Genomic DNA, 7,678 nt, shown 5'->3' with positions numbered 1-7,678 from the left:
GATCCTTCCATGAGAGATTTGGATGATTTCTCCATGATGGATTGTAGGTGTTTCCATATGGTTCACCCATGTAATTTACCTCTGTTATTGCAGGGTTCTCAGGATCATAAGCTTCTTCTTCATAAGAAGCCTCTTGAGTACTGTTGGACGCAGCTTGCATTCCATTCAGACTCTGAGAAATCATATTGACTTGCTGAGTCAATATTTTATTCTGAGCCAGTATGGCATTCAGAGTATCAATTTCAAGAACTCCCTTCTTCATAGGCATCCCATTACTCACAGGATTCCTCTCAGAAGTGTACATGAACTGGTTATTAGCAACCATGTCAATGAGTTCTTGAGCTTCTGCAGGTGTTTTCTTTAGGTGAATGGATCCACCTGTAGAAGTATCCAATGACATCTTTGATAGCTCAGATAAACCATCATAGAATATATCCAGGATGGTCCATTCTGAAAGCATGTCAGAAGGACACTTTTTGGTCAGCTGCTTGTATCTTTCCCAAGCTTCATAGAGGGATTCACCTTTTTTCTGTCTGAAGGTTTGAACATCCACTCTAAGCTTGCTCAGCTTTTGAGGAGGAAAGAACTTGGCTAAGAAAGCCGTGACCAGCTTATCCCAAGAGTTTAGGCTATCTCTGGGTTGAGAGTCTAACCACACTCTAGCTCTGTCTCTTACAGCAAAAGGGAAAAGCATGAGCCTGTAGACTTCAGGATCTACTCCATTAGTCTTAACAGTATCACAGATCTGCAAGAATTCAGTTAAGAACTGAAAAGGATCTTCAGATGGAAGTCCATGAAACTTGCAGTTTTGCTGCATCAGAGAAACTAGCTGAGGTTTCAGCTCAAAATTGTTTGCTCCAATGGTAGGAATGGAGATGCTTCTTCCATGTAAATTGGAATTAGGTGCAGTAAAGTCACCAAGCATTCTCCTTGCATTATTGTTGTTGGGTTCGGCTGCCATCTCCTTTACTTGTTCGAAATTTTCAATAAGGTTGTCTCTGGATTGTTGTAATTTAGCTTCTCTTAGTTTCCTCTTCAGAGTCCTTTCAGGTTCTGGATCAGCTTCAACAAGAATGCCTTTTTCTTTGTCCCTGCTCATAAGAAAGAGAAGATAAAAAGAAAAGAAGAGGAATCCTCTATGTCACAGTAAAGAGGTTCCTTATTGTTAGTAGAAGAAGAAAAGAGGAAAAAATTCGAACACAGATAGAAGAGGGGGTTCGAATTTGGTGAGTGATGTGAGGAAGAGATGTTAGTAGATGAATAAATAAATAGAATAAGATGAGAGAGGGAGAGGATTTTCGAAAATAATTTTTGAAAAAGAGTTAGTGATTTTCGAAAAATAATTTTTGAAAAAGGTTAGTAATTTTTTGAAAAGTTTAAAATCAAAAGTTAAAATAATTAATTAATTAAAAAAAATTTTTTGAAAAAGAGGGAGATATTTTCGAAAATTAGAGAGAGAGAGTTAGTTAGGTGGTTTTGAAAAAGATAAGAAACAAACAAAAAGTTAGTTAGTTAGTTGAAACAAATTTTGAAAAGATAAGAAGTTAGGAAGTTAGAAAAGATATTTTGAAATCAAATTTTTGAAAAAGATAAGATAAGAAGATATTTTTGAAAAGATATGATTGAAATTAGTTTTTGAAAAAGATTTGATTTTTAAAATCTCAATTAATGACTTGATTCACAAGAAATCACAAGATATGATTCTAGAACTTAAAGTTTGAATCTTTCTTAACAAGTAAGTAACAAACTTGAAATTTTTGAATCAAAACATTAATTGATGATGTTATTTTCGAAAATATGATGTAAAATTAAGAAAAAGATTTTTGAAAAATATTTTTAAAATTTTCGAAAATAACTAAAAAAGATTGAAAAAAGATTTGATTTTTGAAAAAGATTTTGAAAAAGATAAGATTTTTTTAAATTGAAAATTTGATTTGACTCATAAAAACAACTAGATTTTAAAAATTTTTGAAAAAGTCAAATCTAATTTTCGAAATTTTAAGAGAGAAAAAGGAAAAGATATTTTTTTATTTTTGAATTTTTATGATGAGAGAGAAAAACAAGAAAAATGATGCAATGCATGAAAGTTATGGATCAAAACAATGAATGCATGCAAGAATGCTATGAATGTCAAGATGAACACCAAGAACACTATGAAGATCATGATGAACATCAAGAACATATTTTTGAAAAATTTTTAATGCAAAGAAAACATGCAAGACACCAAACTTAGAATTCTTTAGTGCTTAGACATAAAGAATTCAGGAATGCATATGAAAAACAAGAAAAGACACAAAACATGCAAATGCAAAGATCAAACAAGAAGACTTACCAAGAACAACTTGAAGATCATGAAGAACACTATGAATGCATGAAAATTTTCGAAAAATGCAAGATGAATATGCAATTGACACCAAACTTATAATATGACTCAAGACTCAAACAAGAAACACAAAAAATATATTTTTTATTTTTATAATTTTCTAAATTTTTTTGGAATTTTTTTTTTCAAAAATTATTTTGAAAAAGGAAAATAAGGATTCCAAAATTTTTAATATGAATTCCAGGAATCTTATGCTCTTTAGCCTAAAGCTCCAATCAAAGGGTCAGACATGGCTTAATAGCCAGCCAAGCTTTAGTATGTATCCAGACATGACACGCCTAACATGCCTTACAGTCGTGGCTTTACAGCCAACCAGGCTTCAACATGCTTCATGAAACACTAGAATTCATTCTTAAAAATTTTGAAGAAAAATATATTTTTGAAAACATTTTTTTTTCGAAAACAAAGGAGAAATTTTTGAAAGATTTTTGAAAAATTTTTGAAAATAAAACAAAAAGAAAATTACCTAATCTGAGCAACAAGATGAACCGTCAGTTGTCCAAACTCGAACAATCCCCGGCAACGGCGCCAAAAACTTGGTATGCGAAATTTTTACTCAGGTTGTGAATAGTTGTTCGAAATTGATTCCCTGGCAATGTTACCAAAAACGGATGCACAGAACCATGGTCTAAACATATCTTCACAACTTCGCATAACTGACCAGCAAGTGCACTGGGTCGTCCAAGTAATACCTTACGTGAGTAAGGGTCGAATCCCACGGAGATTGTTGGTATGAAGCAAGCTATGGTCACCTTGTAAATCTCAGTCAGGCGGATATAAAATAGTTAAGTAGTTTTCGAAAATAAATAATAAGATAAGGATAGTAATACTTATGTAGATCATTGGTGAGAATTTCAGATAAGCGTGTAGAGATGCTTTCGTTCCTCTAAACCTCCGCTTTTCCCGCTGTCTTCATCCAATCAGTCTTACTCCTTTCTATGGCTGGCTTTATGCAAGGGCATCACCGTTGTCAGTGGCTACATCCCCTCCTCTTGTGAAAATGGTCCAAGATGCCCTGTCACGGCACGGCTAATCATCTGAGGTTCCCGATCATGCTGGAATAGGATTCACCCTCCTTTTGCGTCTGTCACTACGCCCAGCACTCGCGAGTTTGAAGCTCGTCACAGTCATTCAATCATTGAATCCTACTCGAAATACCACAGACAAGGTTTAGACTTTCCGGATTCTCTTGAATGCCGCCATCATTCTAGCTTACACCACGAAGATTCCGATTAAGAGATCTAAGAGACACTCATTCAATCTAAGGTAGAACAGAAGTGGTTGTCAGGCACACGTTCATAGGGAATGATGATGATTGTCACGTTCATCACATTCAGGTTGAAGTACGAATGAATATCTTAGAAGCGAAATAAGATGAATTGAATAGAAAACAGTAGTACTTTGCATTAATCTTTGAGGAACAGCAGAGCTCCACACCTTAATCTATGGAGTGTAGAAACTCTACCGTTAAAAATACATAAGTGAAAGGTCCAGGCATGGCCGAATGGCCAGCCCCCTAAAACGTGATCACAGGATCAGAATACAATCCAGGATGTCTAATACAATAGTAAAAGGTCCTATTTATAATAAACTAGCTACTAGGGTTTACAGAAGTAAGTAATTGATGCATAAATCCACTTCCGGGGCCCACTTGGTGTGTGCTTGGGCTGAGCTTGAAGTCTACACGTGGAGAGGTCATTCTTGGAGTTGAACGCCAGCTTTTGTGCCAGTTTGGGCATTGAACTCCACTTTGCAACTTGTTTCTGGCGCTGGACGCCAGAATTGGGCAGAGAGCTGGCGTTGAACGCCAGTTTGCGTCATCTAAACTTGGGCAAAGTATGGACTATTATATATTTCTGGAAAGCCCTGGATGTCTACTTTCCAATGCAATTAGAAGCGCGCCATTTTGAGTTCTGTAGCGCCAGAAAATCTATTTTGAGTGTAGGGAGGTCAGAATCCAACAGCATCAGCAGTCCTTCTTCAACCTCTGAATATGATTTTTGCTCAAGTCCCTCAATTTCAGCCAGAAAATACCTGAAATCACAGAAAAACACACAAACTCATTGTAAAGTCCAGAAATGTGAATTTAACATAAAAACTAATGAAAACGTCCCTAAAAGTAACTAGATCCTACTAAAAACATACTAAAAACAATGCCAAAAAGCGTATAAATTATCCGCTCATCAGTAGGCATACATCATATGCATATGTTTGAATTGTTTAGGTTTGTTCAATTGTTTTGGTTTGCTTAATTGTACATGTTTCATGATTATTTCCTAATTGACATACTTGCCTTACTTGCGCATTACTTGTCTGTATTGTTTGTAAGTTGAATTACTTGAGGGATGGTTTGGTTCTTGGTTTATTCGGTTGGAAGGTAGTGAAAGTATGAAGGATATTGGGTTAGAATTAGAATCCCCTATGATAGTTGCCATGTGATGGATTAGTGAGAATTTAGGATGGATATGAAGAGGTAAGAAGTTTATGATGTTTACTAAATTTATGTTATAGTGCATTGTATTTATTTAGTACTTTTACCATATTGGGAACCCATAGATTGGGGGTTCTCATTCCGTATATATATTCTCTGTTTTTCAAATGCAAGTCCTGGTACTCAGCAGCGAGCTGGATTCATCTAGAAAGTGACGAAGTTTATTTGATTTTGTTTTGTACTTTTAGAATCTGTTCGTTTTATTTTGAAAACCTTCAATATTAATTATGTAAATGTTTAATTTGCGACTTTCCTATAGAGGCGATCATGTATCTTTGGGAGAGATAGGAAATACTGTTGTCAAACTTGTTTTACTTTCTGTACCCTGGCCAACCTAAGCTTCGCATGTCGCGATTAGTGGCTATTTACTTATGCTATATATATATATATATATATATATATATATATATATATATATATATATATATATATATATATATATATATATATATATATATATATATATATATATATATATCTGTGTGTGTGTGTGTGTGTGTGTGTGCGCGCATCTTGCCCTTATCTTATTCTTATCACTTTCCGAACGTATTTTACCTTTCGTTTGTTACCTATTTACCAGAGTGTCTTTTCGTTCGCAATTTTATTTTATTTTCCTTTCAGGCTTCTCATTTACTAGTTCTCTCCTTCAAACACACACACACACACACACACACACACACACACACACACACATATTCTTACTATTATTCCACCTTGAGTCGTACCACCATAATATCGATAACTTATGACTCGAGCATAAGGATCTATATATTAGGGTGTTGCATTATGGTATCAGAGCAGTCCATCCTCGTGAGCTTGAGGGATGGAACTGCTTATGCTTTAATGCATACTTTGAGTCTATGCCTATGCTAGTAAGGATTTTCAACTGATACTTCTAGCATGAATTCCATGAGCATACCTTTGGTAAATTGAAGCACTTAACTTGGGATATTGATATTGATCACCTTGTTATCGCTTGTTTAGTGTGGACAGGACTCGAATGGCATCTCATGGACATGAGCGAGGTACTCGAAATGGGAATCTTGACTGTGGGATATATGAGATTGGTGTGTTAGTTGGAATTGTTGATGATATCCTTGAAGGTGGATAGTTGATTGAAGAATTTGTTTAATTAGGCTTGAACAGATTTGACCTTATGAATTAGAGTAGAGGAGGCTTATATATGGCGTTGGTATAGTTTATGAATTTTTACAATTGTGTAGAAATTGAAAAATGACTAATTATTAGAAAACTGATGTTATAGGTCTTGAATGATTAGAATGTGAATTGGGATAACATTGAGTAGATGGTGAATTTTTAAGTGTTGAGGTAGGTAGAGTATGAATTAGGCTTGAACTTGGCTGAGTTTAACATTGGTTGGCATGTGATTGTAGTTATGATGGGATTCATCGGTTGCTTAGTATGTAAGGTTATGGCTATACACTTAAGGAAAATAAGTTGAGTGGGAGATTTTTTTTATTTGTTGATTGAGGATTTTGAGGAGATTTTGATTTAAACATAGAAATGCGCTAGGGACCTAAGCTACCTTTGGATTCTTAGTTGATGAAAATCAGAGTGATGCAGCGGAAGCTTGCAAAAGTGTTAACATAGTATGGCTGCAATAAGGAATAGTAGGGTATGATTAGAATTGGTTTATGCTTTGAGTATTGAAAGGTTAGCAAACTAATGCAGATAATGATTCTAGATAATTGAGATAAATTGTGGCTGTGAGCTTTAATTGATTCTGAAATGGATGTGAAAATGATCGTTAATACGTAATTGGATTTAGATGATGAGTGAGTACAAGTCGTCGTGTTTGAGGGATGAGTAATATGATATTTGGCCATGGTGACCTTGGATTTAGATTGAGATTTATAATGATTGGTTTTGAAAGACGGATTTGAAAATATTAAATTGAGGTGCTGATGTTGTACTAAGGTTAGATTTGGGGAATCTGTATAGGGTAGTAAACTTCAGTTTAAGGGAGGTTCTATTAACCATTGTTAAGGATTCGGAGGATTTTGGGAATTCTAAGTTAATACTTCAATTGGAAGTTATAGGAGTTTTAAGCAAGGTGATTTTGAGGCAACTAAATTTTGAGGGCAAAATTTTAAATAAGGTGAGTGGGATGTAAAAATCCGGTCAAACCATAGATAATTAAGTAATAAATTAAATATGAAAAAAGAGTGAGAAAATGTAGCAATTGAAATTCGACAATTCTGATATGATATTTGGACTCAGTATATTTTTCTAAGTCGGAAAAACATAGTTCTCAGCGAAAAATGCGAGGTGGCATTTTAGCCGGCAGTATCGGCTTGAGTCCGTCCGGTACTGCGTCTGAGAAAATTTATTATGAGTTAAGGGGGTAAAAAGTTAAAATTTAATTCAGGGAAAGTAAAAATAAGTAAAAGTGAATTAAAAACTAATTTTAAAGGTTTTGGCGCAAAATTGGGCCAATGGGCTAAAACAAGTGAACTGAGCCCAAGTGGTGAGAGAGAGAGAGAGAGAGCTCAGTTAGAAGTGAACGGAGGGGAAGAAACCCTTTAGTATTATTCACATTCAACTTCAAATCACCATAACTCCCCCTCCAGTGCTTCGATTGACGAGCTGTTTGCGGCCACGCGTCTCTTTCATCCTCCTCTTCAATTCTATCAAGGTATTATGGTGAGTATCTCTAAGCTCTCTGCCCAGTTTTTTTCGCCTTTCATTTCAAATTTGGTTTGAGTTTTAAGAAAATCTTGTAATTTTGGTTGTTTATGGGTGCTCTAGTATGAGCCATTGATGAGTTTTATCAACAAATTCTA

At 35.0% G+C, this 7,678-nt stretch overlaps 1 non-coding gene across 1 annotated transcript; it reads left to right on the top strand.

Moving 5' to 3' along the window:
• Nucleotides 1-454: 454 nt before the first annotated feature.
• Nucleotides 455-562, top strand: LOC112725722 (small nucleolar RNA R71). Its single transcript, XR_003164810.1, has one exon. It is a non-coding gene; the product is annotated as a small nucleolar RNA R71 (small nucleolar RNA).
• Nucleotides 563-7,678: the final 7,116 nt, after the last annotated feature.

This window comes from Arachis hypogaea, chromosome 11, assembly GCF_003086295.3.
Source record: "Arachis hypogaea cultivar Tifrunner chromosome 11, arahy.Tifrunner.gnm2.J5K5, whole genome shotgun sequence".
Taxonomy (NCBI): domain Eukaryota; kingdom Viridiplantae; phylum Streptophyta; class Magnoliopsida; order Fabales; family Fabaceae; genus Arachis; species Arachis hypogaea.
This window is presented reverse-complemented; position numbering and strand designations above follow the sequence as displayed.